We start from the raw sequence: 8,258 nt of genomic DNA, 5'->3' as shown, positions 1-8,258 counted from the left end.
GAGTGCACCAGGCAGCTCCTGGCAGGAGCGTGTCCGCCCCACTTGTGTCTCCGCCCCCTGCCCACCTGGGCCCTGCCTGCTCCGCGCTGCCCCCAACCCCACTGCACTGCCCCGCAGGCTGCAGGGCTGGAGCAGCTTCCGCGCTGTGCTCCCGGCCATGGCCATGGCCCATGTGTAAACCTGGGAGGGAGGAAGAATGCCGTGTGCTTGGGGAAGAGGCAGGACCAGGGCGAGGATTTGGGGAGGAATCCAATGGGGCAGTGAGGGAGTGGGGCTGGGGGCAGGGCCAGGGCTGCGATTTGGGGAGGGATCCAATGGGGGAATGAGGGGGCGGAGTTGGGGGGGGCAAGTATCCCTCCAGACTATGCCTGTGTACCGGAGAAGAGGACAAAGTTATTTGTTTGTCCAGGGTCCCGACCAAACTTCGGTCAGGAAGCGGGACAAACAAGAAAATATCAGGATAACATTCTTTGATAGGATAACGAGCCTTGTGGATAAGGGAGAAGCAGTGGATGTGATATACCTAGACTTTAGTAAGGCATTTGATACGGTCTCGCATGATATTCTTATAGATAAACTAGGAAAGTACAATTTAGATGGGGCTACTGTAAGGTGGGTGCATAACTGGCTGGATAACCGTACTCAGAGAGTAGTTATTAATGGCTCCCAATCCTGCTGGAAAGGTATAACAAGTGGGGTTCCGCAGGGTTCTGTTTTGGGACCGGCTCTGTTCAATATCTTCATCAACGATTTAGATGTTTGCACAGAAAGTACGCTTATTAAGTTTGCGGACGATACCAAACTGAGAGGGATTGCAACTGCTTTGGAGGATAGGGTCAAAATTCAAAATGATCTAGACAAATTGGAGAAATGGTCTGAGGTAAACAGGATGAAGTTCAATAAAGATAAATGCAAAGTGCTCCACTTAGGAAGGAACAATCAGTTTTGCACATACAGAATGGGAAGAGAGTGTCTAGGAAGGAGTATGGCAGAAAGAGATCTAGGGGTCATAGTGGACCACAAGCTTAATATGAGTCAACAGTGTGATACTGTTGCAAAAAAAGCAAACGTGCTTCTGGGATACATTAACAGGTGTGTTGTAAACAAGACACGAGAAGTCATTCTTCCGCTTTACTCTGCGCTGGTTAGGCCTCAACTGGAGTATTGTGTCCAGTTCTGGGCACCACATTTCAAGAAAGATGTGGAGAAATTGGAGAGGGTCCAGAGAAGAGCAACAAGAATGATTAAATGTCTTGAGAACATGACCTATGAAGGAAGGCTGAAGGAATTGGGTTTGTTTAGTTTGGAAAAGAGAAGACTGAGAGGGGACATGATAGCAGTTTTCAGGTATTTAAAAGGGTGTCATCAGGAGGAGGGAGAAAACTTGTTCACCTTAGCCTCCAATGATAGAACAAGAAGCAATGGGCTTAAACTGCAGCAAGGGAGATTTAGGTTGGACATTAGGAAAAAGTTCCTAACTGTCAGGGTAGTTAAACACTGGAATAGATTGCCTAGGGAAGTTGTGGAATCTCCATCTCTGGAGATATTTAAGAGTAGGTTAGATAAATGTCTATTAGGGATGGTCTAGACAGTATTTGGTCCTGCCATGAGGGCAGGGGACTGGACTCGATGACCTCTAAAGGTCTCTTCCAGTCCTAGAGTCTATGAGTCTATGAGGACAGTCCTGATAAAATCAGGATGTCTGGTCACCCTACATCAGGCTTCAAGTTGAAAATCATTTCCAATTCCCGCTCTGTGGGAGGGGAGACTTTTAAATGCGCTTTCTGTGCGACTGCACATGGCTAGGCAAAGAGAACAAACCCCAATTCCCCCCCCCCCATGCTTTGGGAGCCACGTTTGCGGTGGGAATTCTGTAGTTCAGATGACTTCACACCTGGACATTGGGATTTTTTACCAGTTTCTCTGGCATTGGGGCAGTTTTTTCCTTACAGCTATGATGGCCAAGTGGTTAAGATGTGGGAGTTGAAGTATAATAGGGTTTCCCTGTGCAGGTTTGAATCCTGCTCACAGCATGGCCTGTGTTTTGGCCAGTCTCTCACTCGGGCAACACCTCTGTACAACCCCCTGAGACACTCTCAATTCTCTCCCCACCCCAAGTAAATCCTGTTCTGCTCCTTTCATAGAGATCCCTGGGACACCACCTCACACTGTGTCCCTGAGGGGTCAGGCAAACTCTCAGCACCTGAAGCCTCTGCCACTCATCTAGTGCCCCATAGATCAGCCACAGCCCTGGTTCTGCTCCTCTCTCTAGAGTACGAAAGAAGCCAAGTCAGCGACTCCATGGGAGCTATGGGGCTGCAGAAAAAACAGAGAAAAAATAGGTGCTCAGCACCCACTGGCAGCCAGCTCCCCACCCTCCCCCATACACACTACAGGCCTTGCTGACAAGCTCCTCCACTTCCCATTCAGTGCCCCCCACTTGCCAGTGATCAGCTGTTCAGTGGGGTGCAGGAGGCGCTGGGTGGGGAGGAGGAGGAGCAGGGATGGGAAGAGGTGGGGGTGGGAGAGGAATGGGGCAGGAAGTTGCAGGATGGGAAGAGATGGGACTTGGGGGAAGGGGTGGGGGCGGGGCCTGGGGACGAAAGGGGGGATTTGTCCTTGATCCCAGACCCCTCTAGGGCCGGCCCTGAAGGGAAGCACTGATTTATCACAGTGACAATAAAACTGACCAGCATTGCGGGGGAGACTGAGGGAGATCCGCTCTCATCAGGTCTCTTCTCTCCCCCACGGTGAGCCAGACACTGCTCTCTCCTGGCTCTCACTCTAGCAGCTGGACACTAAGGAGCCATTTCCCCACAGGAAGTGCATTGAGTGCCCCTGTGGTGCTGGGGATTGGGGCTGGCGCTGCTGCTGGCTGTGGGGCTGGCAGGGGGGTTGATGTCTGCACAGACTCTCAGCTGCCAGACCAGAGGGGGCACTTGGGACCTTACCAGACTGGCTCAGTGAAGACGGGGGGTTGACAGAGCAATACAGACGTGTTGCCGGCAGATAACTGCCTGAGGCCAAGCAACAGCGGGGGGGTCCGTGGCCTGGTGTGCTGCGCCAATAAACACACCAGGGTGGAGAAGCAAACCAAGTTTATTTGAGATCTCAAAGCGGTGCAGGGAGATTGACTCAGATCAAGCACACCTAAAACAAGCAGTCTGTTCCTTTATATCCATGAGAACTTTTCTCACTGACTAGCAATCCCCCATTTCCCCTCCCTCCTCCTCCTTCCTCCCCCTGTAGCAATTACGTAAGTGCAGGTGCATTAAGTAATCTTGGCCGCGGCAGCTCGTTAGTAAGTTTTCCTTCTGCAAGTTATCTTGTCCTTCTGCTAAAGGTACACAGGCCTCATTATTTCTGCTTTAGACCAGTTAGAACTGTTGCAACTGATAACGGCTGTTACACCTGGCCTTTTAGGTCGATTAAAGTTCAAACATGGAGGGACTCTTGTCTGCTGAGGCCTAAAACCAGGAAGGCTCCATACTCTTGTGGCCTTCCACCCTCCCGAGTTACGTAGGGTTATGCTTAGTGACACCAACAGACGCTCTCCAGAGCACGGAGCAGCATCCGCCCATGCAGCCAGGCAATGAGCATTTCCCACAGCCTGGAGCCGAGGGGGAGGCAGCAGCTGCTGTTCCAGCTGCTCGGGGACAGGCTCTGTCAGCCAACAGACACTTCTTACTCACCACAGCTAACGGTGCAGGGTTCCTCTGGTGGGGGTATGAAGCAGCCGTTTGTTTTCCTCTCCTTTTTGTGTGCAGCTGCTGACAAAAACATCCCAGACAGAGAAGCAACAGGCCAAAATGATGTCAAGTAGCTCAGTTGTGAGAGCATTAGACTGAGGATCTAAAGGTCCCTGGTTCAATCCCAGGCTTTGGCAGGCCCTTTCATTCTTCTTTGTGCAGAAGTGGCTTGTTTTCTGGGAGCACAGCAGTGCTTGCACCCAAGATAAGTTACTGATCTTGGGCTTTGCAGTAGGAAAACATGGAATGGGCTTCTGCCCCTAGTTGGCCCCCCTGACCTTTAATGATGAGAGCTGTCTTTCTCAATATGGTAGGAAGAAAGTGAGGCAGGGCAGCCCTCAGGAATGGTGCCAGAGGGCTGCTAGGCAGGGATTGGGGATGAAAACTACTTTGTGCAGCTGAGCAAGGGCAGTACCAGGAAGGGGCATCTGTAAAAGTGACCCCCCCACACCTCTCCTCCTCTGGGCAGCTGGTGCTGACAGCTCCAAGGGAAGGCTTAAATGCCACAGAGCAACTGAGGGCAGGGCTAGAGGAGGGCAGGACCATGCCTATGTGTGGCCTTCAGACAGGCACAAAAACACTCAGCCAGCCTGCTCCCTGCCATGCCAAACACCCACTGAAGGTCACCAGTATGCATGCGAGGCGGCTGCTGATGCTCTGTGGCCAACATCACAAGATGGTCGGAAAGCAGGGCCATCCCCCATGGTGGGGCCTCTGATCGGTCCCACTCAAGGTGCTCACTTTTGCAGTGGGGCAGGAGATTTTTCCCCAAGAGGCTTTTTCCCAGCTGGGGAGAAGCAGAGAAACACTCAGGCTCCGAAGGTGCTATGTAGCAAACCCCCTCAAGCACAGGGACTGGCGCACATTTGGAAGAGGGAAACTGCTCTACACACTAGCCTGGGCAGCTGCCCATTTTCTTTGGCAAGTCAGGAATGGCAAAGGCTAGACCAGAAGCACCTGGGACTTCTGCCCCAGCCTTTGTGATACCCATCCCCCAACTCCTTCCCAGGGCTCTAGCTGAAGCCAGAGCATTGGCCTGAGCAGCCAAGAAGAGGTTCCAGCCCTGAAGGAAGCAGGACTTTTAGCCCAAAGGTAAAACTGGACAAGCACAACCATGAAGGGACTCGAACCCTCCGTCCCCTGATCCGAAGTCAGATGCCTTATCCATTAGGCCACATGGTCACAGAAGAAAATGCCCTCCAGGCACTTCTTTGGAAAAGACAGACACTGATACATCTGACAAAGTGGAGATTCACCCACCGAAGCTCATGCTCCAATATGTCTGTTAATCTATAAGGTGCAACACGACTCTTGCTGCTTTTGCAGACACTGTGTTTCTCAGGTCAGCTACTGAGAGGGGCCGAGTCTCTCTGAGCACAAGAAGTTGAGTTCCCAGTGAGATGTGAGACTTAATTCTCTGGAGCTGGGTGCAGGGCTTTGGCAGGGGGTCTCAGGCATGGGGGACTGTGGTGCAGCGGATGGACCAGCTGTCTAGGTGCGGAGATTTAATCTTACTGAGGAGGAGGAGGAGGAGGAATCCTGCTGACAGGCAGTGTCCAGGACTGGTGCAACCACTAGGCGAACTAGTCGGCCGCCTAGGGTGCCAAGTGGTTGGGGGCACCAAAAAGCGCACTCAGAGGAGGAAGTGGAGTGGAGGTGAGCTGGGGCAGGGGGCTGGGGGGAGGTGCGGGGGGAGAGCTGCCTGCAGCAAGTTATGGGGGGATGTGTGTGCAGGTGAACCACTCCCTGTCCCAGCTCATCCCTGCTCCAGCTTCTCCCCTGAGCATGCCGCCCCTACTCTAATTCTCCTCCCCGCCCAGGCTGGCTGCACTAAACAGCTGATTGGCACCACAAGCCTGAGAGGCAGGAGAAGTGGAGCAGTGCCGGCATGCTCAGGGGAGAAGGCGGAGCAGTGGGGAGCTGGGTTGGGGAGCTGCTGCAGCGGGGGTGCCTGGCTCTTCCCCAAGGCCCCTGCCCCTGCTCTGCCCCGGTCCCGCCCTCCTGCCCCTGCACTGACTGCATGGTAAGTGGAGTGACCCAGCCCCAGCCTGGTCCACTCCCCTGGTTCCCAGCCATACAGCCAGTGAGTGCTGTGGGGCGGTACCCCCCTCCCCCCAAACTTGGGAGCCAGGGGAGTTCTGTGGCCCTGGGTCTCTCATCCCTCCATCCCCTCCCCTGCCCCCAATATCCCTCTTGGGCTCTGTGGGGCTGGTTCTCTCTCCCTGCCCCTGTGCTTCCTCCTGCACAGCATGTCCTGGGAGTGACTCAGTTTCCCTGGACCAACATCTCACCACTCCACACATGTCTCTTCTGTTCCCCACCTTCCTCCACCCCATCCCGTTTTCTCTGCACCACAGGCTGGGTCTCTGCCAACCCCATCTCCTCTCCTCCTGACCCCAATATCTCCTGCCCCTATGGGTCTATGGGGCTGGGTCTCTCCCTCCCCTTATCCCCTCCCTCAATATCTCCTGCTCCTATGGGTCTATGAGGCTGGGTCTCTCCCTCCCCCATTCTCCCCTCATCCTCTCCCCCAATATCTCCCTGCCCCAGGCTGTGACGTGCTATGACGTGTGCTGGGGCTGTGACGTGCTGGGGCCAGGGCTGGGTTTTTGCTGCCCCAAGCGGTGGGGAAAAAACATCAACCCACGATCACAATCGGTGGCAGCTCCCCTGCGCTGCCTTTTTCTTCGGCGGCAATTCGGTGGCAGGTCCTTCCCTCTGAGAGGGACCGAGGGACCCACTGCCGAATTGCTGCCGAAGAGCCCAACGTGCCGCCCCTTTCCCTTGGCCGCCCCAAGCACCTGCTGGCTGAGCTGGTGCCTGGAGCCGGCCCTGGCTGGGGTTGTGACGTGCACTGGGGCTGTGACGTGCTGTGACCTGCTCATTCCCCAAGGGCAACTCACTCACTTGAAACCAGCAGGACAGAAGGTGTCACGTGTCTGTGGGCGGGGTTATGCAGATGAGCGGTGTCTGGCGGCAGTAGGGAGAGCAGCGAGATGAACCGAAGGAGCCGGGCAGAGAGAATTCTCTGTGTGTGGACAGAATCCGGTGTGGGGAGTTCGTGTGGGGAGTGCCTGCACCGGAGTCACTTCGGGGCAGTGATTGCCACTGAGCTACGTAGTGACAAAAGGTGTGTGAATGGGGTGTGGTGCCTGGCTGGGAGCAGCTTGTGGTGATAAGAAAAGGGGTGGGAGCAAGAGGTCCTGTCCTAGCAGGGGGCGTATACCCTGAGAGGGTGTTTTGTGGGTGCAAGTAGGTTTGGGGGCTTTTTGTAATGACAAGGGGTGTCTGCAGCTAGAACCCTCCTAACTCTACTAGTTTTCTTTGTGTTGTTGGGTGGGGTGGGGTGGCAGTTTCTGTGATGTCACAGTCCTTGGGGGAGGAGTTTGAATCATAACTCCAAAGTGGGAGAACAACTCCCCCCACTCCTGCTCAGTCTCCACTAGGGGGCTGGGCTGAGATCTCTAGGGAAGGACGCACAGGGAAAAACAGTCTCCCCTATGGAACCCAGGAGTCCTGGATCCCAGTCCCCCTGCTCTAGACCCCCTCCACTTCCAGAGCGAAGGATAGAACCCAGGGGTCCTGGTGTCCAGCCCCTCCCTGCTCTGACCACTAAACCCCACTGCCCTCCCAGGGTGGTGCAGGGGTCACTGGGTCTGTGTCCCAGCTCTGCTAAGGGCCTTGACTGCTTTTCCCAAAGTGCTTCCTTCTGAATCTAGCATGAAATTCACACATGAAAGCTCATGCTCCAATACATCTGTTGATCTATAAGGTGCCATAGGACTCTTTGCTGCTTTTACAGATCCAGCACATCTGCCCTCTCTGCCCGGTCACTGCCCACTCCCGTGTGAGGACACCAGCACTGTGCTGGGTTGTGATGGGAAATTGTCCAAGCTGGCCCAGGGGAGACGTGTGTGTCTCTGCTGGCGGGGCTGAGCCCTGCTCTGTGTGTGTGTGTGTGTCTGTGACACTGTATCAGTGTGTTGCTGGGCTAACCAGTAGGAAATGGCTTTCAAGATTTTGTATTCTGCAGCAAGTCACACACACACACACACACACACACACACACACACACACACACACACACACACACACACACACACACACACACACACACACACACACACACAGGGACTCACACAATCTCAAGAACACTCATACACAACACACCAGAGGGACATGTTAGTCCAACCCCCAAAGAGAGAAACAATCACAACCCCGGCCACACTCACAATCACCCCCACACACAAACCATAACATTCACAGTTGTGCTCAGAGACACAACTGCACACAGTTCACTCCCACTGCTCCAAATACAAGGACCTCCTGCCCCACACAGCATATGCCAAGGCCTGTTGAACTCACTGCCTCTGGACAGCTACCAATGAGAATGACCCCCTCATGCTGGATCATCTGCTTGGCCCCCCACTCCCTCTCGGGGCACGCTGTGCAGCATGGCCGGGGATTGTGCAATAGCAGGCTGGGGCCGGGTCACTCCACTTCCTGCAG

The 8,258-nt window shown here is 54.4% G+C and overlaps 1 non-coding gene across 1 annotated transcript; it reads left to right on the top strand.

Annotated features, from left to right (window-relative positions):
* The first annotated feature begins 3,814 nt into the window (after positions 1–3,814).
* TRNAL-GAG lies at positions 3,815–3,886 on the top strand. The gene has a single exon. It is a non-coding gene; the product is annotated as a tRNA-Leu (tRNA).
* The last annotated feature ends 4,372 nt before the right edge of the window (positions 3,887–8,258 follow it).

Source organism: Gopherus evgoodei, unplaced genomic scaffold (assembly GCF_007399415.2).
Source record: "Gopherus evgoodei ecotype Sinaloan lineage unplaced genomic scaffold, rGopEvg1_v1.p scaffold_154_arrow_ctg1, whole genome shotgun sequence".
Classification (NCBI taxonomy): domain Eukaryota; kingdom Metazoa; phylum Chordata; order Testudines; family Testudinidae; genus Gopherus; species Gopherus evgoodei.
This window is presented reverse-complemented; position numbering and strand designations above follow the sequence as displayed.